Genomic DNA, 25,853 nt, shown 5'->3' on the forward strand with positions numbered 1-25,853 from the left:
AACCAAGTCGCCTTCGTTTACTGATCATTACCTGAAAGTATCATCCAGTTTGGGTGAAAAAATATTTACTGAGATTTCTTGAGATTTGTAATTTTTGGAAGCTTGGCAACCCCTTTCCATGAAAGTGCTTCTCGCCAGTCACTGCTTAGGGCTACATCAAGAGGAAACAAACCATAGAGATAGAACGTGAAACTACTTTACTGTGTCAAGTTTCAAGAAGCTAGCACAAACCGTGTTGGATTTAGAGTTCCAAATACATCTATCAATATAGGAGAAAACAGAGTGAAACCTAAAAATTCAAACTGTTACTGGAAATGAACGCTTCAACATAGAAGAACGAAATTTGGGGAACCAAGTCGCCTTAGTGTACTGATCATTACCTGAAAGTATCATCCAGTTTGGGTGAAAAAATATTGGCTGAGATTTTTGGAGATACGTAATTTTTGGAAGCTTGGCAACCTCTTTCCATGAAAGTGTTTCTTGCCTTCAGTGCTTAGGGCTACATCAAGAGGAAACAAAACATAGAGATAGAACGTGAAACTACTTTACTATGTCAAATTTTAGGAAGCTAGCACAAACCGTGTTGGATTTAGAGTTCCAAATACATCTATCAATATAGGAGAAAAAAGAGTGAAACCTAAAAATTCAAACTGTTACTGGAAATGAACGCTTCAACATAGAAGAACGAAATTTGGGGAACCAAGTCGCCTTCGTGTGCTGATCATTACCTGAAAGTATCATCCAGTTTGGGGTTAAAAAATATTTGCTGAGATTTCTGGAGATTCGTAACTTTTGGAAGCATCGCAACCCCTTTCCATGAAAGTGCTTCTCACCAGTCAGTGCTTAGGGCTACATCAAGAGGAAACAAAACATAGAGATAGAACGTGAAACTACTTTACTGTGTCAAGTTTCAAGAAGCTAGCACAAACCGTGTTGGATTTAGAGTTCCAAATACATCTATCAATATAGGAGAAAACAGAGTGAAACCTAAAAATTCAAACTGTTACTGGAAATGAACGCTTCAACATAGAAGAACGAAATTTGGGGAACCAAGTCGCCTTCGTTTAATGATCATTACCTGAAAGTATCATCCAGTTTGGGTGAAAAAATATTGGCTGAGATTTCTGGAGATTCGTAATTTTTGGAAGCTTGGCAACCCCTTTCCATGAAAGTGCTTCTCGCCAGTCACTGCTTAGGGCTACATCAAGAGGAAACAAAACATAGAGATAGAACGTGAAACTACTTTACTGTGTCAAGTTTCAAGAAGCTAGCACAAACCGTGTCGGATTTAGAGTTCCAAGTACATGTATCAATATAGGAGAAAACAGAGTGATACCTAAAAATTCAAACTATTACTGGAAATGAACGCTTCAACATAGAAGAACGAAATTTGGGGAACCAAGTCGACTTAGTGTACTGATCATTACCTGAAAGTATCATCCAGTTTGGGTGAAAAAATATTTGCTGAGATTTCTGGAGATTCGTAATTTTTGGAAGCTTGGAAACCCCTTTCCATGAAAGTGTTTCTCGCCAGTCACTGCTTAGGGCTACATCAAGAGGAAACAAAACATAGAGATAGAACGTGAAACTACTTTACTGTGTCAAGTTTCAAGAAGCTAGCACAAACTGTGTTGGATTTAGAGTTCCAAATACATCTATCATTATAGGAGAAAATAGAGTGAAACCTAAAAATTCAAACTGTTACTGGAAATGAACGCTTCAACATAGAAGAACGAAATTTGGGGAACCAAGTCGCCTTAGTGTACTGATCATTACCTGAAAGTATCATCCAGTTTGGGTGAAAAAATATTTGCTGAGATTTCTGGAGATTCGTAATTTTTGGAAGCTTGGCAACCCCTTTCCATGAAAGTGCTTCTCGCTAGTCACTGCTTAGGGCTACATCAAGAGGAAACAAAACATAGAGATAGAACGTGAAACTACTTTACTGTGTCAAGTTTCAAGAAGCTAGCACAAACCGTGCTGGATTTAGAGTTCCAAATACATCTATCAATATAGGAGAAAACAGAGTGAAACCTAAAAATTCAAACTGTTACTGGAAATGAACGCTTCAACATAGAAGAACGAAATTTGGGGAACCAAGTCGCCTTCGTTTACTGATCATTACCTGAAAGTATCATCCAGTTTGGGTGAAAAAATATTGGCTGAGATTTCTGGAGATTCGTAATTTTTGGAAGCTTGGCAACCCCTTTCCATGAAAGTGTTTCTCGCCTTCAGTGCTTAGGGCTACATCAAGAGGAAACAAAACGTAGAGATAGAACATGAAACTACTTTACTGTGTCAAGTTTCAAGAAGCTAGCACAAACCGTGTTGGATTTAGCGTTCCAAATACATCTATCAATATAGGAGAAAACAGAGTGATACCTAAAAATTCAAAGTGTTACTGGAAATGAACGCTTCAACATAGAAGAACGAAATTGGGGGAACCAAGTCGCCTTAGTGTACTGATCATTACCTGAAAGTATCATCCAGTTTGCGTGAAAAAATATTGGCTGAGATTTCTGGAGATTCGTAATTTTTGGAAGCTTGGCAACCCCTTTCCATGAAAGTGTTTCTCGCCAGTCACTGCTTAGGGCTACATCAAGAGGAAACAAAACATAGAGATAGAACGTGAAACTACTTTACTGTGTCAAGTTTCAAGAAGCTAGCACAATCCGTGTTGGATTTAGAGTTCCAAATACATCTATCAATATAGGAGAAAACAGAGTGAAACCTAAAAATTCAAACTGTTACTGGAAATAAACGCTTCAACATAGAAGAACGAAATTTGGGGAACCAAGTCGCCTTAGTGTACTGATCATTACCTGAAAGTATCATCCAGTTTGGGTGAAAAAATATTGGCTGAGATTTCTGGAGATTCGTAATTTTTGGAAGCTTGGCAACCCCTTTCCATAAAAGTGTTTCTCGCCAGTCAGTGCTTAGGGCTACATCAAGAGGAAACAAAACATAGAGATAGAACGTGAAACTACTTCACTGTGTCAAGTTTCAAGAAGCTAGCACAAACCGTGTTGGATTTAGAGTTCCAAATACATCTATCAATATAGGAGAAAACAGAGTGAAACCTAAAAATTCAAACTGTTACTGGAAATGAATGCTTCAACATAGAAGAACGAAATTTGGGGAACCAAGTCGCCTTCGTTTACTGATCATTACCTGAAAGTATCATCCAGTTTGGGTGAAAAAATATTTACTGAGATTTCTTGAGATTTGTAATTTTTGGAAGCTTGGCAACCCCTTTCCATGAAAGTGCTTCTCGCCAGTCACTGCTTAGGGCTACATCAAGAGGAAACAAACCATAGAGATAGAACGTGAAACTACTTTACTGTGTCAAGTTTCAAGAAGCTAGCACAAACCGTGTTGGATTTAGAGTTCCAAATACATCTATCAATATAGGAGAAAACAGAGTGAAACCTAAAAATTCAAACTGTTACTGGAAATGAACGCTTCAACATAGAAGAACGAAATTTGGGGAACCAAGTCGCCTTAGTGTACTGATCATTACCTGAAAGTATCATCCAGTTTGGGTGAAAAAATATTGGCTGAGATTTTTGGAGATACGTAATTTTTGGAAGCTTGGCAACCTCTTTCCATGAAAGTGTTTCTTGCCTTCAGTGCTTAGGGCTACATCAAGAGGAAACAAAACATAGAGATAGAACGTGAAACTACTTTACTATGTCAAGTTTTAGGAAGCTAGCACAAACCGTGTTGGATTTAGAATTCCAAATACATCTATCAATATAGGAGAAAAAAGAGTGAAACCTAAAAATTCAAACTGTTACTGGAAATGAACGCTTCAACATAGAAGAACGAAATTTGGGGAACCAAGTCGCCTTCGTGTACTGATCATTACCTGAAAGTATCATCCAGTTTGGGGTTAAAAAATATTTGCTGAGATTTCTGGAGATTCGTAACTTTTGGAAGCATCGCAACCCCTTTCCATGAAAGTGCTTCTCACCAGTCAGTGCTTAGGGCTACATCAAGAGGAAACAAAACATAGAGATAGAACGTGAAACTACTTTACTGTGTCAAGTTTCAAGAAGCTAGCACAAACCGTGTTGGATTTAGAGTTCCAAATACATCTATCAATATAGGAGAAAACAGAGTGAAACCTAAAAATTCAAACTGTTACTGGAAATGAACGCTTCAACATAGAAGAACGAAATTTGGGGAACCAAGTCGCCTTCGTTTAATGATCATTACCTGAAAGTATCATCCAGTTTGGGTGAAAAAATATTGGCTGAGATTTCTGGAGATTCGTAATTTTTGGAAGCTTGGCAACCCCTTTCCATGAAAGTGCTTCTCGCCAGTCACTGCTTAGGGCTACATTAAGAGGAAATAAACCATAGAGATAGAACGTGAAACTACTTTACTGTGTCAAGTTTCAAGAAGCTAGCACAAACCGTGTTCGATTTAGAGTTCCAAATACATCTATCAATATAGGAGAAAACAGAGTGATACCTAAAAATTCAAAGTGTTACTGGAAATGAACGCTTCAACATAGAAGAACGAAATTTGGGGAACCAAGTCGCCTTACTGTACTGATCATTACCTGAAAGTATCATCCAGTTTGGGTGAAAAAATATTGGCTGAGATTTCTGGAGATTCGTAATTTTTGGAAGCTTGGAAACCCCTTTCCATGAAAGTGTTTCTCGCCAGTCACTGCTTAGGGCTACATCAAGAGGAAACAAACCATAGAGATAGAACGTGAAACTACTTTACTGTGTCAAGATTCAAGAAGCTAGCACAAACCGTGTTGGATTTAGAGTTCCAAATACATCTATCAATATAGGAGAAAACAGAGTGAAACGTAAAAATTCAAACTGTTACTGGAAATGAACGCTTCAACATAGAAGAACGAAATTTGGGGAACCAAGTCGCCTTAGTGTAATGATCATTACCTGAAAGTATCATCCAGTTTGGGTGAAAAAATATTGGCTGAGATTTTTGGAGATACGTAATTTTTGGAAGCTTGGCAACTTCTTTCCATGAAAGTGTTTCTTGCCTTCAGTGCTTAGGGCTACATCAAGAGGAAACAAAACATAGAGATAGAACGTGAAACTACTTTACTATGTCAAGTTTCAAGAAGCTAGCACAAACCGTGTTGGATTTAGAGTTCCAAATACATCTATCAATATAGGAGAAAAAAGAGTGAAACCTAAAAATTCAAACTGTTACTGGAAATGAACGCTTCAACATAGAAGAACGAAATTTGGGGAACCAAGTCGCCTTAGTGTACTGATTATTACCTGAAAGTATCATCCAGTTTGGGTGAAAAAATATTTGCTGAGATTTCTGGAGATTCATAATTTTTGGAAGCTTGGCAACCCCTTTCCATGAAAGTGCTTCTCGCCAGTCACTGCTTAGGGCTACATTAAGAGGAAACAAACCATAGAGATAGAACGTGAGACTACTTTACTGTGTCAAGTTTCAAGAAGCTAGCACAAACCGTGTTGGATTTAGAGTTCCAAATACATCTATCAATATAGGAGAAAACAGAGTGAAACCTAAAAATTCAAACTGTTACTGGAAATGAATGCTTCAACATAGAAGAACGAAATTTGGGGAACCAAGTCGCCTTAGTGTACTGATCATTACCTGAATGTATCATCCAGTTTGGGTGAAAAAATATTTGCTGAGATTTCTGGAGATTCGTAATTTTTGGAAGCTTGGCAACCCTTTTCCATGAAAGTGCTTCTCGCCAGTCACTGCTTAGGGCTACATCAAGAGGAAACAAACCATAGAGATAGAACGTGAAACTACTTTACTGTGTCAAGTTTCAAGAAGCTAGCACAAACCGTGTTGGATTTAGAGTTCCAAATACATCTATCAATATAGGAGAAAACAGAGTGAAACCTAAAAATTCAAACTGTTACTGGAAATGAACGCTTCAACATAGAAGAACGAAATTTGGGGAACCAAGTCGCCTTAGTGTACTGATCATTACCTGAAAGTATCATCCAGTTTGGGTGAAAAAATATTGGCTGAGATTTCTGGAGATTCGTAATTTTTGCAAGCTTGGCAACCCCTTTCCATGAAAGTGCTTCTCCCCAGTCACTGCTTAGGGCTACATCAAGAGGAAACAAAACATAGAGATAGAACGTGAAACTACTTTACTGTGTCAAGTTTCAAGAAGCTAGCACAAACCGTGTTGGATTTAGAGTTCCAAATACATCTATCAATATAGGAGAAAACAGAGTGAAACCTAAAAATTCAAACTGTTACTGGAAATGAACGCTTCAACATAGAAGAACGAAATTTGGGGAACCAAGTCGCCTTAGTGTACTGATCATTACCTGAAAGTATCATCCAGTTTGGGTGAAAAAATATTGGCTGAGATTTCTGGAGATTCGTAATTTTTGGAAGCTTCGCAACCCCTTTCCATAAAAGTGTTTCTCGCCAGTCAGTGCTTAGGGCTACATCAAGAGGAAACAAAACATAGAGATAGAACTTGAAACTACTTTACTGTGTCTAGTTTCAAGAAGCTAGCACAAACTGTGTTGGATTTAGAGTTCCATATACATCTATCAATATAGGAGAAAACAGAGTGAAACCTAAAAATTCAAACTGTTACTGGAAATGAACGCTTCAACATAGAAGAACGAAATTTGGGGAACCAAGTCGCCTTAGTGTACTGATCATTACCTGAAAGTATCATCCAGTTTGGGTGAAAAAATATTGGCTGAGATTTCTGGAGATTCGTAATTTTTGGAAGCTTGGCAACCCCTTTCCATGAAAGTGCTTCTCGCCAGTCACTGCTTAGGGCTACATCAAGAGCAAACAAAACATAGAGATAGAACGTGAAACTACTTTACTGTGTCAAGTTTCAAGAAGCTAGCACAAACCGTGTCGGATTTAGAGTTCCAAGTACATGTATCAATATAGGAGAAAACAGAGTGATACCTAAAAATTCAAACTATTACTGGAAATGAACGCTTCAACATAGAAGAACGAAATTTGGGGAACCAAGTCGACTTAGTGTACTGATCATTACCTGAAAGTATCATCCAGTTTGGGTGAAAAAATATTTGCTGAGATTTCTGGAGATTCATAATTTTTGGAAGCTTGGAAACCCCTTTCCATGAAAGTGTTTCTCGCCAGTCACTGCTTAGGGCTACATCAAGAGGAAACAAAACATAGAGATAGAACGTGAAACTACTTTACTGTGTCAAGTTTCAAGAAGCTAGCACAAACTGTGTTGGATTTAGAGTTCCAAATACATCTATCATTATAGGAGAAAACAGAGTGAAACGTAAAAATTCAAACTGTTACTGGAAATGAACGCTTCAACATAGAAGAACGAAATTTGGGGAACCAAGTCGCCTTAGTGTACTGATCATTACCTGAAAGTATCATCCAGTTTGGGTGAAAAAATATTGGCTGAGATTTTTGGAGATACGTAATTTTTGGAAGCTTGGCAACCTCTTTCCATGAAAGTGTTTCTTGCCTTCAGTGCTTAGGGCTACATCAAGAGGAAACAAAACATAGAGATAGAACGTGAAACTACTTTACTATGTCAAGTTTTAGGAAGCTAGCACAAACCGTGTTGGATTTAGAGTTCCAAATACATCTATCAGTATAGGAGAAAAAAGAGTGAAACCTAAAAATTCAAACTGTTACTGGAAATGAACGCTTCAACATAGAAGAACGAAATTTGGGGAACCAAGTCGCCTTCGTGTACTGATCATTACCTGAAAGTATCATCCAGTTTGGGGTTAAAAAATATTTGCTGAGATTTCTGGAGATTCGTAACTTTTGGAAGCATCACAACCCCTTTCCATGAAAGTGCTTCTCACCAGTCAGTGCTTAGGGCTACATCAAGAGGAAACAAAACATAGAGATAGAACGTGAAACTACTTTACTGTGTCAAGTTTCAAGAAGCTAGCACAAACCGTGTTGGATTTAGAGTTCCAAATACATCTATCAATATAGGAGAAAACAGAGTGAAACCTAAAAATTCAAACTGTTACTGGAAATGAACGCTTCAACATAGAAGAACGATATTTGGGGAACCAAGTCGCCTTCGTTTAATGATCATTACCTGAAAGTATCATCCAGTTTGGGTGAAAAAATATTGGCTGAGATTTCTGGAGATTCGTAATTTTTGGAAGCTTGGCAACCCCTTTCCATGAAAGTGCTTCTCGCCAGTCACTGCTTAGGGCTACATTAAGAGGAAATAAACCATAGAGATAGAACGTGAAACTACTTTACTGTGTCAAGTTTCAAGAAGCTAGCACAAACCGTGTTGGATTTAGCGTTCCAAATACATCTATCAATATAGGAGAAAACAGAGTGATACCTAAAAATTCAAAGTGTTACTGGAAATGAACGCTTCAACATAGAAGAACGAAATTTGGGGAACCAAGTCGCCTTCGTGTACTGATCATTACCTGAAAGTATCATCCAGTTTGGGTGAAAAAATATTGGCTGAGATTTCTGGAGATTCGTAATTTTTGGAAGCTTGGAAACCCCTTTCCATGAAAGTGTTTCTCGCCAGTCACTGCTTAGGGCTACATCAAGAGGAAACAAAACATAGAGATAGAACGTGAAACTACTTTACTGTGTCAAGTTTCAAGAAGCTAGCACAAACTGTGTTGGATTTAGAGTTCCAAATACATCTATCATTATAGGAGAAAACAGAGTGAAACCTAAAAATTCAAACTGTTACTGGAAATGAACGCTTCAACATAGAAGAACGAAATTTGGGGAACCAAGTCGCCTTAGTGTACTGATCATTACCTGAAAGTATCATCCAGTTTGGGTGAAAAAATATTGGCTGAGATTTCTGGAGATTCGTAATTTTTGGAAGCTTGGCAACCTCTTTCCATGAAAGTGTTTCTCGCCTTCAGTGCTTAGGGCTACATCAAGAGGAAACAAAACATAGAGATAGAACGTGAAACTACTTTACTATGTCAAGTTTCAAGAAGCTAGCACAAACCGTGTTGGATTTAGAGTTCCAAATACATCTATCAATATAGGAGAAAACAGAGTGAAACCTAAAAATTCAAACTGTTACTGGAAATGAACGCTTCAACATAGAAGAACGAAATTTGGGGAACCAAGTCGCCTTAGTGTACTGATTATTACCTGAAAGTATCATCCAGTTTGGGTGAAAAAATATTTGCTGAGATTTCTGGAGATTCATAATTTTTGGAAGCTTGGCAACCCCTTTCCATGAAAGTGCTTCTCGCCAGTCACTGCTTAGGGCTACATTAAGAGGAAACAAACCATAGAGATAGAACGTGAGACTATTTACTGTGTCAAGTTTCAAGAAGCTAGCACAAACCGTGTTGGATTTAGAGTTCCAAATACATCTATCAATATAGGAGGAAAAAGAGTGAAACCTAAAAATTCAAACTGTTACTGGAAATGAATGCTTCAACATAGAAGAACGAAATTTGGGGAACCAAGTCGCCTTAGTGTACTGATCATTACCTGAATGTATCATCCAGTTTGGGTGAAAAAATATTTGCTGAGATTTCTGGAGATTCGTAATTTTTGGAAGCTTGGCAACCCCTTTCCATGAAAGTGCTTCTCGCCAGTCACTGCTTAGGGCTACATCAAGAGGAAACAAACCATAGAGATAGAACGTGAAACTACTTTACTGTGTCAAGTTTCAAGAAGCTAGCACAAACCGTGTTGGATTTAGAGTTCCAAATACATCTATCAATATAGGAGAAAACAGAGTGAAACCTAAAAATTCAAACTGTTACTGGAAATGAACGCTTCAACATAGAAGAACGAAATTTGGGGAACCAAGTCGCCTTAGTGTACTGATCATTACCTGAAAGTATCATCCAGTTTGGGTGAAAAAATATTGGCTGAGATTTCTGGAGATTCGTAATTTTTGCAAGCTTGGCAACCCCTTTCCATGAAAGTGCTTCTCCCCAGTCACTGCTTAGGGCTACATCAAGAGGAAACAAAACATAGAGATAGAACGTGAAACTACTTTACTGTGTCAAGTTTCAAGAAGCTAGCACAAACCGTGTTGGATTTAGAGTTCCAAATACATCTATCAATATAGGAGAAAACAGAGTGAAACCTAAAAATTCAAACTGTTACTGGAAATGAACGCTTCAACATAGAAGAACGAAATTTGGGGAACCAAGTCGCCTTAGTGTACTGATCATTACCTGAAAGTATCATCCAGTTTGGGTGAAAAAATATTGGCTGAGATTTCTGGAGATTCGTAATTTTTGGAAGCTTCGCAACCCCTTTCCATAAAAGTGTTTCTCGCCAGTCAGTGCTTAGGGCTACATCAAGAGGAAACAAAACATAGAGATAGAACTTGAAACTACTTTACTGTGTCTAGTTTCAAGAAGCTAGCACAAACCGTGTTGGATTTAGAGTTCCATATACATCTATCAATATAGGAGAAAACAGAGTGAAACCTAAAAATTCAAACTGTTACTGGAAATGAACGCTTCAACATAGAAGAACGAAATTTGGGGAACCAAGTCGCCTTAGTGTACTGATCATTACCTGAAAGTATCATCCAGTTTGGGTGAAAAAATATTGGCTGAGATTTCTGGAGATTCGTAATTTTTGGAAGCTTGGCAACCCCTTTCCATGAAAGTGCTTCTCGCCAGTCACTGCTTAGGGCTACATCAAGAGCAAACAAAACATAGAGATAGAACGTGAAACTACTTTACTGTGTCAAGTTTCAAGAAGCTAGCACAAACCGTGTCGGATTTAGAGTTCCAAATACATCTATCAATATAGGAGAAAACAGAGTGATACCTAAAAATTCAAACTATTACTGGAAATGAACGCTTCAACATAGAAGAACGAAATTTGGGGAACCAAGTCGACTTAGTGTACTGATCATTACCTGAAAGTATCATCCAGTTTGGGTGAAAAAATATTTGCTGAGATTTCTGGAGATTCATAATTTTTGGAAGCTTGGAAACCCCTTTCCATGAAAGTGTTTCTCGCCAGTCACTGCTTAGGGCTACATCAAGAGGAAACAAAACATAGAGATAGAACGTGAAACTACTTTACTGTGTCAAGTTTCAAGAAGCTAGCACAAACTGTGTTGGATTTAGAGTTCCAAATACATCTATCATTATAGGAGAAAACAGAGTGAAACCTAAAAATTCAAACTGTTACTGGAAATGAACGCTTCAACATAGAAGAACGAAATTTGGGGAACCAAGTCGCCTTAGTGTACTGATCATTACCTGAAAGTATCATCCAGTTTGGATGAAAAAATATTGGCTGAGATTTCTGGAGATTCGTAATTTTTGGAAGCTTGGCAACCTCTTTCCATGAAAGTGTTTCTCGCCTTCAGTGCTTAGGGCTACATCAAGAGGAAACAAAACATAGAGATAGAACGTAAAACTACTTTACTATGTCAAGTTTCAAGAAGCTAGCACAAACCGTGTTGGATTTAGAGTTCCAAATACGTCTATCAATATAGGAGAAAACAGAGTGAAACCTAAAAATTCAAACTGTTACTGGAAATGAACGCTTCAACATAGAAGAACGAAATTTGGGGAACCAAGTCGACTTAGTGTACTGATTATTACCTGAAAGTATCATCCAGTTTGGGTGAAAAAATATTTGCTGAGATTTCTGGAGATTCGTAATTTTTGGAAGCTTGGCAACCCCTTTCCATGAAAGTGCTTCTCGCCAGTCACTGCTTAGAGCTACATTAAGAGGAAACAAACCATAGAGATAGAACTTGAGACTACTTTACTGTGTCAAGTTTCAAAAAGCTAGCACAAACCGTGTTGGATTTAGAGTTGCAAGTACATCTATCAATATAGGAGAAAACAGAGTGAAACCTGAAAATTCAAACTATTACTGGAAATGAACGCTTCATCATAGAAGAACGAAATTTGGGGAACCAAGTCGCATTAGTGTACAGATCATTACCTGAAAGTATCATCCAGTTTGGGTGAAAAAATATTTGCTGACATTTCTGGAGATTCGTAATTTTTGGAAGCTTGGCAACCCCTTTCCATGAAAGTGCTTCTCGCCAGTCACTGCTTAGTGCTACATGAAGAGGAAACAAAACATAGATATAGAACGTGAAACTACTTTACTGTGTCAAGTTTCAAGAAGCTAGCACAAACCGTGTTCGATTTAGAGTTCCAAATACATCCATCAATATAGGAGAAAACAGAGTGAAACCTCAAAATTCAAACTGTTACTGGAAATGAACGCTTCAACATAGAAGAACGAAATTTGGGGAACCAAGTTGCCTTAGTGTACTGATCATTACCTGAAAGTATCATCCAGTTTGGATGAAAAAATATGTGCTGACATTTCTGGAGATTCGTAATTTTTGGAAGCTTGGCAACCCCTTTCCATGAAAGTGCTTCTCGCCAGTCACTGCTTAGGGCTACATCAAGAGGAAACAAAACATAGAGATAGAACGTGAAACTACTTTACTGTGTCAAGTTTCAAGAAGCTAGCACAAACCGTGTTGGATTTAGAGTTCCAAATACATCTATCAATATATGAGAAAACAGAGTGAAACCTCAAAATTCAAACTGTTACTGGAAATGAACGCTTCAACATAGAAGAACGAAATTTGGGGAACCAAGTCGCCTTAGTGTACTGATCATTACCTGAAAGTATCATCCAGTTTGGGTGAAAAAATATTTGCTGAGATTTCTGGAGATTCGTAATTTTTGGAAGCTAGGCAAACCCTTTCCATGAAAGTGTTTCTCACCAGTCAGTGCTTAGGGCTACATCAAGAGGAAACAAAACATAGAGATAGAACGTGAAACTACTTTACTGTGTCAAGTTTCAAGAAGCTAGCACAAACCGTGTTGGATTTAGAGTTCCAAATACATCTATCAATATAGGAGAAAACAGAGTGAAACCTCAAAATTCAAACTGTTACTGGAAATGAACGCTTCAACATAGAAGAACGAAATTTGGGGAACCAAGTCGCCTTAGTGTACTGATCATTACCTGAAAGTATCATCCAGTTTGGGTGAAAAAATATTTGCTGAGATTTCTGGAGATTCGTAATTTTTGGAAGCTTGGCAACCCCTTTCCATGAAAGTGCTTCTCGCCTTCACTGCTTAGGGGTACATAAAGAGGAAACAAAACATAGAGATAGAACGTGAAACTACTTTACTGTGTCAAGTTTCAAGAAGCTAGCACAAACCGTGTTGGATTTAGAGTTCCAAATACATCTTTCAATAGAGGAGAAAACAGAGTGAAACCTAAAAATTCAAACTGTTACTGGAAATGAACGCTTCAACATAGAAGAACGAAAATTGGGGAACCAAGTCGCCTTAGTGTACTGATCATTACCTGAAAGTATCATCCAGTTTGGGTGAAAAAATATCTGCTGAGATTTCTGGAGATTCGTAATTTTAGGAAGCTTGGCAACCCCTTTCCATGAAAGTGCTTCTCGCCAGTCACTGCTTAGGGCTACATCAAGAGGAAACAAAACATAGAGATAGAACGTGAAACTACTTCACTGTGTCAAGTTTCAAGAAGCTAGCACAAACCGTGTTGGATTTAGAGTTCCAAATACATCTATCAATATAGGAGAAAACAGAGTGAAACCTCAAAATTCAAACTGTTACTGGAAATGAACGCTTCAACATAGAAGAACGAAATTTGGGGAACCAAGTCGCCTTAGTGTACTGATCATTACCTGAAAGTATCATCCAGTTTGGGTGAAAAAATATTTGCTGAGATTTCTGGAGATTCGTAATTTTCGGAAGCTAGGCAAACCCTTTCCATGAAAGTGTTTCTCGCCAGTCAGTGCTTAGGGCTACATCAAGAGGAAACAAAACATAGAGATAGAACGTGAAACTACTTTACTGTGTCAAGTTTCAAGAAGCTTGCACAAACTGTGTTGGATTTAGAGTTCCAAATACATCTTTCAATAGAGGAGAAAACAGAGTGAAACCTCAAAATTCAAACTGTTACTGGAAATGAACGCTTCAACATAGAAGAACGAAATTTGGGGAACCAAGTCGCCTTAGTGTACTGATCATTACCTGAAAGTATCATCCAGTTTGGGTGAAAAAATATTTGCTGACATTTCTGGAGATTCGTAATTTTTGGAAGCTTGGCAACCCCTTTCCATGAAAGTGCTTCTCGCCAGTCACTGCTTAGGGCTACATCAAGCGGAAACAAAACATAGAGATAAAACGTGAAACTACTTTACTGTGTCAAGTTTCAAGAAGCTAGCAGAAACCGTGTTGGATTTAGTGTTCCAAATACATCTATCAATATAGGAGAAAACAGAGTGAAACCTAAAAATTCAAACTGTTACTGGAAATGAACGCTTCAACATAGAAGAACGAAATTTGGGGAACCAAGTCGCCTTAGTGTACTGATCATTACCTGAAAGTATCATCCAGTTTGGGTGAAAAAATATTTGCTGAGATTTCTGGAGATCCGTAATTTTTGGAAGCTTGGCAACCCCTTTCCATGAAAGTGTTTCTCGCCAGTCACTGCTTAGGGCTACATCAAGAGGAAACAAAACATAGAGATAGAACGTGAAACTACTTTACTGTGTCAAGTTTCAAGAAGCTAGCACAAACCGTGTTGGATTTAGAGTTGCAAATACATCTATCAATATAGGAGAAAACAGAGTGAAACCTAAAAATTCAAACTGTTACTGGAAATGAACGCTTCAACATAGAAGAACGAAATTTGGGGAACCAAGTCGCCTTAGTGTACTGATCATTACCTGAAAGTATCATCCAGTTTGGATGAAAAAATATTGGCTGAGATTTCTGGAGATTCGTAATTTTTGGAAGCTTGGCAACCTCTTTCCATGAAAGTGTTTCTCGCCTTCAGTGCTTAGGGCTACATCAAGAGGAAACAAAACATAGAGATAGAACGTAAAACTACTTTACTATGTCAAGTTTCAAGAAGCTAGCACAAACCGTGTTGGATTTAGAGTTCCAAATACGTCTATCAATATAGGAGAAAACAGAGTGAAACCTAAAAATTCAAACTGTTACTGGAAATGAACGCTTCAACATAGAAGAACGAAATTTGGGGAACCAAGTCGACTTAGTGTACTGATTATTACCTGAAAGTATCATCCAGTTTGGGTGAAAAAATATTTGCTGAGATTTCTGGAGATTCGTAATTTTTGGAAGCTTGGCAACCCCTTTCCATGAAAGTGCTTCTCGCCAGTCACTGCTTAGAGCTACATTAAGAGGAAACAAACCATAGAGATAGAACTTGAGACTACTTTACTGTGTCAAGTTTCAAAAAGCTAGCACAAACCGTGTTGGATTTAGAGTTGCAAGTACATCTATCAATATAGGAGAAAACAGAGTGAAACCTGAAAATTCAAACTATTACTGGAAATGAACGCTTCATCATAGAAGAACGAAATTTGGGGAACCAAGTCGCATTAGTGTACAGATCATTACCTGAAAGTATCATCCAGTTTGGGTGAAAAAATATTTGCTGACATTTCTGGAGATTCGTAATTTTTGGAAGCTTGGCAACCCCTTTCCATGAAAGTGCTTCTCGCCAGTCACTGCTTAGTGCTACATGAAGAGGAAACAAAACATAGATATAGAACGTGAAACTACTTTACTGTGTCAAGTTTCAAGAAGCTAGCACAAACCGTGTTCGATTTAGAGTTCCAAATACATCCATCAATATAGGAGAAAACAGAGTGAAACCTCAAAATTCAAACTGTTACTGGAAATGAACGCTTCAACATAGAAGAACGAAATTTGGGGAACCAAGTTGCCTTAGTGTACTGATCATTACCTGAAAGTATCATCCAGTTTGGATGAAAAAATATGTGCTGACATTTCTGGAGATTCGTAATTTTTGGAAGCTTGGCAACCCCTTTCCATGAAAGTGCTTCTCGCCAGTCACTGCTTAGGGCTACATCAAGAGGAAACAAAACATAGAGATAGAACGTGAAACTACTTTACTGTGTCAAGTTTCAAGAAGCTAGCACAAACCGTGTTGGATTTAGAGTTCCAAATACATCTATCAATATAGGAGAAAACAGAGTGAAACCTCAAAATTCAAACTGTTACTGGAAATGAACGCTTCAACATAGAAGAACGAAATTTGGGGAACCAAGTCGCCTTAGTGTACTGATCATTACCTGAAAGTATCATCCAGTTTGGGTGAAAAAATATTTGCTGAGATTTCTGGAGATTCGTAATTTTTGGAAGCTAGGCAAACCCTTTCCATGAAAGTGTTTCTCACCAGTCAGTGCTTAGGGCTACATCAAGAGGAAACAAAACATAGAGATAGAACGTGAAACTACTTTACTGTGTCAAGTTTCAAGAAGCTAGCACAAACCGTGTTGGATTTAGAGTTCCAAATACATCTATCAATATAGGAGAAAACAGAGTGAAACCTCAAAATTCAAACTGTTACTGGAAATGAACGCTTCAACATAGAAGAACGAAATTTGGGGAACCAAGTCGCCTTAGTGTACTGATCATTACCTGAAAGTATCATCCAGTTTGGGTGAAAAAATATTTGCTGAGATTTCTGGAGATTCGTAATTTTTGGAAGCTTGGCAACCCCTTTCCATGAAAGTGCTTCTCGCCAGTCACTGCTTAGGGGTACATAAAGAGGAAACAAAACATAGAGATAGAACGTGAAACTACTTTACTGTGTCAAGTTTCAAGAAGCTAGCACAAACCGTGTTGGATTTAGAGTTCCAAATACATCTTTCAATAGAGGAGAAAACAGAGTGAAACCTAAAAATTCAAACTGTTACTGGAAATGAACGCTTCAACATAGAAGAACGAAATTTGGGGAACCAAGTCGCCTTAGTGTACTGATCATTACCTGAAAGTATCATCCAGTTTGGGTGAAAAAATATCTGCTGAGATTTCTGGAGATTCGTAATTTTAGGAAGCTTGGCAACCCCTTTCCATGAAAGTGCTTCTCGCCAGTCACTGCTTAGGGCTACATCAAGAGGAAACAAAACATAGAGATAGAACGTGAAACTACTTCACTGTGTCAAGTTTCAAGAAGCTAGCACAAACCGTGTTGGATTTAGAGTTCCAAATACATCTATCAATATAGGAGAAAACAGAGTGAAACCTCAAAATTCAAACTGTTACTGGAAATGAACGCTTCAACATAGAAGAACGAAATTTGGGGAACCAAGTCGCCTTAGTGTACTGATCATTACCTGAAAGTATCATCCAGTTTGGGTGAAAAAATATTTGCTGAGATTTCTGGAGATTCGTAATTTTCGGAAGCTAGGCAAACCCTTTCCATGAAAGTGTTTCTCGCCAGTCAGTGCTTAGGGCTACATCAAGAGGAAACAAAACATAGAGATAGAACGTGAAACTACTTTACTGTGTCAAGTTTCAAGAAGCTTGCACAAACTGTGTTGGATTTAGAGTTCCAAATACATCTTTCAATAGAGGAGAAAACAGAGTGAAACCTCAAAATTCAAACTGTTACTGGAAATGAACGCTTCAACATAGAAGAACGAAATTTGGGGAACCAGGTCGCCTTAGTGTACTGATCATTACCTGAAAGTATCATCCAGTTTGGGTGAAAAAATATTTGCTGACATTTCTGGAGATTCGTAATTTTTGGAAGCTTGGCAACCCCTTTCCATGAAAGTGCTTCTCGCCAGTCACTGCTTAGGGCTACATCAAGCGGAAACAAAACATAGAGATAAAACGTGAAACTACTTTACTGTGTCAAGTTTCAAGAAGCTAGCACAAACCGTGTTCAATTTAGAGTTCCAAATACATCTATCAATATAGGAGAAAACAGAGTGAAACCTAAAAATTCAAACTGTTACTGGAAATGAACGCTTCAACATAGAAGAACGAAATTTGGGGAACCAAGTCGCCTTAGTGTACTGATCATTACCTGAAAGTATCATCCAGTTTGGGTGAAAAAATATTTGCTGAGATTTCTGGAGATCCGTAATTTTTGGAAGCTTGGCAACCCCTTTCCATGAAAGTGTTTCTCGCCAGTCACTGCTTAGGGCTACATCAAGAGGAAACAAAACATAGAGATAGAACGTGAAACTACTTTACTGTGTCAAGTTTCAAGAAGCTAGCACAAACCGTGTTGGATTTAGAGTTGCAAATACATCTATCAATATAGGAGAAAACAGAGTGAAACCTAAAAATTCAAACTGTTACTGGAAATGAACGCTTCAACATAGAAGAACGAAATTTGGGGAACCAAGTCGCCTTAGTGTACTGATCATTACCTGAAAGTATCATCCAGTTTGGGTGAAAAAATATTTGCTGACATTTCTGGAGATTCGTAATTTTTGGAAGCTTGGCAACCCCTTTCCATGAAAGTGCTTCTCGCCAGTCAGTGCATAGGGCTACATCAAGAGAAAACAAAACATAGAGATAGAACGTGAAACTACTTTACTGTGTCAAGTTTCAAGAAGCTAGCACAAACCGTGTTCGATTTAGAGTTCCAAATACATCTATCAATATAGGAGAAAACAGAGTGAAACCTAAAAATTAAAACTGTTACTGGAAATGAACGCTTCAACATAGAAGAACGAAATTTGGGGAACCAAGTCACCTTAGTGTACTGATCATTACCTGAAAGTATCATCCAGTTTGGGTGAAAAAATATTTGCTGACATTTCTGGAGATTCGTAATTTTTGGAAGCTTGGCAACCCCTTTCCATAAAAGTGTTTCTCGCCAGTCAGTGCTTAGGGCTACATCAAGAGGAAACAAAACATAGAGATAGAACTTGAAACTACTTTACTGTGTCTAGTTTCAAGAAGCTAGCACAAACCGTGTTGGATTTAGAGTTCCATATACATCTATCAATATAGGAGAAAACAGAGTGAAACCTAAAAATTCAAACTGTTACTGGAAATGAACGCTTCAACATAGAAGAACGAAATTTGGGGAACCAAGTCGCCTTAGTGTACTGATCATTACCTGAAAGTATCATCCAGTTTGGGTGAAAAAATATTGGCTGAGATTTCTGGAGATTCGTAATTTTTGGAAGCTTGGCAACCCCTTTCCATGAAAGTGCTTCTCGCCAGTCACTCCTTAGGGCTACATCAAGAGCAAACAAAACATAGAGATAGAACGTGAAACTACTTTACTGTGTCAAGTTTCAAGAAGCTAGCACAAACCGTGTCGGATTTAGAGTTCCAAATACATCTATCAATATAGGAGAAAACAGAGTGATACCTAAAAATTCAAACTATTACTGGAAATGAACGCTTCAACATAGAAGAACGAAATTTGGGGAACCAAGTCGACTTAGTGTACTGATTATTACCTGAAAGTATCATCCAGTTTGGGTGAAAAAATATTTGCTGAGATTTCTGGAGATTCGTAATTTTTGGAAGCTTGGCAACCCCTTTCCATGAAAGTGCTTCTCGCCAGTCACTGCTTAGAGCTACATTAAGAGGAAACAAACCATAGAGATAGAACTTGAGACTACTTTACTGTGTCAAGTTTCAAAAAGCTAGCACAAACCGTGTTGGATTTAGAGTTGCAAGTACATCTATCAATATAGGAGAAAACAGAGTGAAACCTGAAAATTCAAACTATTACTGGAAATGAACGCTTCATCATAGAAGAACGAAATTTGGGGAACCAAGTCGCATTAGTGTACAGATCATTACCTGAAAGTATCATCCAGTTTGGGTGAAAAAATATTTGCTGACATTTCTGGAGATTCGTAATTTTTGGAAGCTTGGCAACCCCTTTCCATGAAAGTGCTTCTCGCCAGTCACTGCTTAGGGCTACATGAAGAGGAAACAAAACATAGATATAGAACGTGAAACTACTTTACTGTGTCAAGTTTCAAGAAGCTAGCACAAACCGTTTTCGATTTAGAGTTCCAAATACATCCATCAATATAGGAGAAAACAGAGTGAAACCTCAAAATTCAAACTGTTACTGGAAATGAACGCTTCAACATAGAAGAACGAAATTTGGGGAACCAAGTTGCCTTAGTGTACTGATCATTACCTGAAAGTATCATCCAGTTTGGATGAAAAAATATGTGCTGACATTTCTGGAGATTCGTAATTTTTGGAAGCTTGGCAACCCCTTTCCATGAAAGTGCTTCTCGCCAGTCACTGCTTAGGGCTACATCAAGAGGAAACAAAACATAGAGATAGAACGTGAAACTACTTTACTGTGTCAAGTTTCAAGAAGCTAGCACAAACCGTGTTGGATTTAGAGTTCCAAATACATCTATCAATATATGAGAAAACAGAGTGAAACCTCAAAATTCAAACTGTTACTGGAAATGAACGCTTCAACATAGAAGAACGAAATTTGGGGAACCAAGTCGCCTTAGTGTACTGATCATTACCTGAAAGTATCATCCAGTTTGGGTGAAAAAATATTTGCTGAGATTTCTGGAGATTCGTAATTTTTGGAAGCTAGGCAAACCCTTTCCATGAAAGAGTTTCTCACCAGTCAGTGCTTAGGGCTACATCAAGAGGAAACAAAACATAGAGATAGAACGTGAAACTACTTTACTGTGTCAAGTTTCAAGAAGCTAGCACAAACCGTGTTGGATTTAGAGTTCCAAATACATCTATCAATATAGGAGAAAACAGAGTGAAACCTCAAAATTCAAACTGTTACTGGAAATGAACGCTTCAACATAGAAGAACGAAATTTGGGGAACCAAGTCGCCTTAGTGTACTGATCATTACCTGAAAGTATCATCCAGTTTGGGTGAAAAAATATTTGCTGAGATTTCTGGAGATTCGTAATTTTTGGAAGCTTGGCAACCCCTTTCCATGAAAGTGCTTCTCGCCAGTCACTGCTTAGGGGTACATAAAGAGGAAACAAAACATAGAGATAGAACGTGAAACTACTTTACTGTGTCAAGTTTCAAGAAGCTAGCACAAACCGTGTTGGATTTAGAGTTCCAAATACATCTTTCAATAGAGGAGAAAACAGAGTGAAACCTAAAAATTCAAACTGTTACTGGAAATGAACGCTTCAACATAGAAGAACGAAATTTGGGGAACCAAGTCGCCTTAGTGTACTGATCATTACCTGAAAGTATCATCCAGTTTGGGTGAAAAAATATCTGCTGAGATTTCTGGAGATTCGTAATTTTAGGAAGCTTGGCAACCCCTTTCCATGAAAGTGCTTCTCGCCAGTCACTGCTTAGGGCTACATCAAGAGGAAACAAAACATAGAGATAGAACGTGAAACTACTTCACTGTGTCAAGTTTCAAGAAGCTAGCACAAACCGTGTTGGATTTAGAGTTCCAAATACATCTATCAATATAGGAGAAAACAGAGTGAAACCTCAAAATTCACACTGTTACTGGAAATGAACGCTTCAACATAGAAGAACGAAATTTGGGGAACCAAGTAGCCTTAGTGTACTGATCATTACCTGAAAGTATCATCCAGTTTGGGTGAAAAAATATTTGCTGAGATTTCTGGAGATTCGTAATTTTCGGAAGCTAGGCAAACCCTTTCCATGAAAGTGTTTCTCGCCAGTCAGTGCTTAGGGCTACATCAAGAGGAAACAAAACATAGAGATAGAACGTGAAACTACTTTACTGTGTCAAGTTTCAAGAAGCTTGCACAAACTGTGTTGGATTTAGAGTTCCAAATACATCTTTCAATAGAGGAGAAAACAGAGTGAAACCTCAAAATTCAAACTGTTACTGGAAATGAACGCTTCAACATAGAAGAACGAAATTTGGGGAACCAAGTCGCCTTAGTGTACTGATCATTACCTGAAAGTATCATCCAGTTTGGGTGAAAAAATATTTGCTGACATTTCTGGAGATTCGTAATTTTTGGAAGCTTGGCAACCCCTTTCCATGAAAGTGCTTCTCGCCAGTCACTGCTTAGGGCTACATCAAGCGGAAACAAAACATAGAGATAAAACGTGAAACTACTTTACTGTGTCAAGTTTCAAGAAGCTAGCACAAACCGTGTTCAATTTAGAGTTCCAAATACATCTATCAATATAGGAGAAAACAGAGTGAAACCTAAAAATTCAAACTGTTACTGGAAATGAACGCTTCAACATAGAAGAACGAAATTTGGGGAACCAAGTCGCCTTAGTGTACTGATCATTACCTGAAAGTATCATCCAGTTTGGGTGAAAAAATATTTGCTGAGATTTCTGGAGATCCGTAATTTTTGGAAGCTTGGCAACCCCTTTCCATGAAAGTGTTTCTCGCCAGTCACTGCTTAGGGCTACATCAAGAGGAAACAAAACATAGAGATAGAACGTGAAACTACTTTACTGTGTCAAGTTTCAAGAAGCTAGCACAAACCGTGTTGGATTTAGAGTTGCAAATACATCTATCAATATAGGAGAAAACAGAGTGAAACCTAAAAATTCAAACTGTTACTGGAAATGAACGCTTCAACATAGAAGAACGAAATTTGGGGAACCAAGTCGCCTTAGTGTACTGATCATTACCTGAAAGTATCATCCAGTTTGGGTAAAAAAATATTTGCTGACATTTCTGGAGATTCGTAATTTTTGGAAGCTTGGCAACCCCTTTCCATGAAAGTGCTTCTCGCCAGTCAGTGCATAGGGCTACATCAAGAGAAAACAAAACATAGAGATAGAACGTGAAACTACTTTACTGTGTCAAGTTTCAAGAAGCTAGCACAAACCGTGTTCGATTTAGAGTTCCAAATACATCTATCAATATAGGAGAAAACAGAGTGAAACCTAAAAATTAAAACTGTTACTGGAAATGAACGCTTCAACATAGAAGAACGAAATTTGGGGAACCAAGTCACCTTAGTGTACTGATCATTACCTGAAAGTATCATCCAGTTTGGGTGAAAAAATATTTGCTGACATTTCTGGAGATTCGTAATTTTTGGAAGCTTGGCAACCCCTTTCCATGAAAGTGCTTCTCGCCAGTCACTGCTTAGGGCTACATCAAGAGGAAACAAAACATAGAGATAGAACGTGAAACTAGTTTACTGTGTCAAGTTTCAAGAAGCTAGCACAAACCGTGTTCGATTTAGAGTTCCAAATACATCTATCAATATAGGAGAAAACAGAGTGAAACCTAAAAATTCAAACTGTTACTGGAAATGAACGCTTCAACATAGAAGAACGAAATTTGGGGAACCAAGTCGCCTTAGTGTACTGATCATTACCTGAAAGTATCATCCAGTTTGGGTGAAAAAATATTTGCTGAGATTTCTGGAGATTCGTAATTTTTGGAAGCTTGGCAACCCCTTTCCATGAAAGTGCTTCTCGCCAGTCACTGCTTAGGGCTACATCAAGAGGAAACAAAACATAGAGATAGAACGTGAAACTACTTTATATGTCAAGTTTCAAGAAGCTAGCACAAACCGTGTTGGATTTAGAGTTGCAAATACATCTATCAATATAGGAGAAAACTGAGTGAAACCTAAAAATTCAAACTGTTACTGGAAATGAATGCTTCAACATAGAAGAACGAAATTTGGGGAACCAAGTCGCCTTAGTGTACTGATCATTACATGAAAGTATCATCCAATTTGGGTGAAAAAATATTTGCTGAGATTTCTGGAGATTCGTAATTTTTGGAAGCTTGGCAACCCCTTTCCATGAAAGTGCTTCTCGCCAGTCACTGCTTAGGGCTACATCAAGAGGAAACAAAACATAGAGATAGAACTTGAAACTACTTTACTGTGTCAAGTTTCAAGAAGCTAGCACAAACCGTGTTGGATTTAGAGTTCCAAATACATCTATCAATATAGGAGAAAACAGAGTGAAACCTCAAAATTCAAACTGTTACTGGAAATGAACGCTTCAACATAGAAGAACGAAATTTGGGGAACCAAGTCGCCTAAGTGTACTGATCATTACCTGAAAGTATCATCCAGTTTGGGTGAAAAAATATTTGCTGAGATTTCTGGAGATTCGTAATTTTTGGAAGCTTGGCAACCCCTTTCCATGAAAGTGTTTCTCGCCAGTCACTGCTTAGGGCTACATCAAGAGGAAACAAACCATAGAGATAGAACGTGAAACTACTTTACTGTGTCAAGTTTCAAGAAGCTAGCACAAACCGTGTTGGATTTAGAGTTCCAAATACATCTATCAATATAGGAGAAAACAGAGTGAAACCTAAAAATTCAAACTGTTACTGGAAATGAACGCTTCAATATAGAAGAACGAAATTTGGGGAACCAACTCGCCTTAGTGTACTGATCATTACCTGAAAGTATCATCCACTTTGGGTGAAAAAATATTTGCTGAGATTTCTGGAGATTCGTAATTTTTGGAAGCTTGGCAACCCCTTTCCATGAAAGTGTTTCTCGCCAGTCACTGCTTAGGGCTACATCAAGAGGAAACAAAACATAGAGATAGAACGTGAAACTACTTTACTGTGTCAAGTTTCAAGAAGCTAGCACAAACCGTGTTGGATTTAGAGTTGCAAATACATCTATCAATATAGGAGAAAACAGAGTGAAACCTAAAAATTCAAACTGTTACTGGAAATGAACGCTTCAACATAGAAGAACGAAATTTGGGGAACCAATTCGCCTTAGTGTACTGATCATTACCTGAAAGTATCATCCAATTTGGGTGAAAAAATATTTGCTGAGATTTCTGGAGATTCGTAATTTTTGGAAGCTTGGCAACCCCTTTCCATGAAAGTGCTTCTCGCCAGTCACTGCTTAGGGCTACATCAAGAGGAAACAAAACATAGAGATAGAACGTGAAACTACTTTACTGTGTCAAGTTTCAAGAACCTAGCAAAAACCGTGTTCGATTTAGAGTTCCAAATACATCTATCAATATAGGAGAAAACAGAGTGAAACCTAAAAATTCAAACTGTTACTGGAAATGAACGCTTCAACATAGAAGAACGAAATTTGGGGAACCAAGTCGCCTTAGTGTACTGATCATTACCTGAAAGTATCATCCAGTTTGGGTGAAAAAATATTTGCTGACATTTCTGGAGATTCGTAATTTTTGGAAGCTTGGCAACCCCTTTCAATGAAAGTGCTTCTCGCCAGTCAGTGCATAGGGCTACATCAAGAGAAAACAAAACATAGAGATAGAACGTGAAACTACTTTACTGTGTCAAGTTTCAAGAAGCTAGCACAAACCGTGTTCGATTTAGAGTTCCAAATACATCTATCAATATAGGAGAAAACAGAGTGAAACCTAAAAATTAAAACTGTTACTGGAAATGAACGCTTCAACATAGAAGAACGAAATTTGGGGAACCAAGTCACCTTAGTGTACTGATCATTACCTGAAAGTATCATCCAGTTTGGTGAAAAAATATTTGCTGACATTTCTGGAGATTCGTAATTTTTGGAAGCTTGGCAACCCCTTTCCATGAAAGTGCTTCTCGCCAGTCACTGCTTAGGGCTACATCAAGAGGAAACAAAACATAGAGATAGAACGTGAAACTAGTTTACTGTGTCAAGTTTCAAGAAGCTAGCACAAACCGTGTTCGATTTAGAGTTCCAAATACATCTATCAATATAGGAGAAAACAGAGTGAAACCTAAAAATTCAAACTGTTACTGGAAATGAACGCTTCAACATAGAAGAACGAAATTTGGGGAACCAAGTCGCCTTAGTGTACTGATCATTACCTGAAAGTATCATCCAGTTTGGGTGAAAAAATATTTGCTGAGATTTCTGGAGATTCGTAATTTTTGGAAGCTTGGCAACCCCTTTCCATGAAAGTGCTTCTCGCCAGTCACTGCTTAGGGCTACATCAAGAGGAAACAAAACATAGAGATAGAACGTGAAACTACTTTATATGTCAAGTTTCAAGAAGCTAGCACAAACCGTGTTGGATTTAGAGTTGCAAATACATCTATCAATATAGGAGAAAACTGAGTGAAACCTAAAAATTCAAACTGTTACTGGAAATGAATGCTTCAACATAGAAGAACGAAATTTGGGGAACCAAGTCGCCTTAGTGTACTGATCATTACATGAAA

Source organism: Spermophilus citellus (genome assembly GCF_964194105.1).
Source record: "Spermophilus citellus genome assembly, chromosome: 6".
Classification (NCBI taxonomy): Eukaryota; Metazoa; Chordata; class Mammalia; order Rodentia; family Sciuridae; genus Spermophilus; species Spermophilus citellus.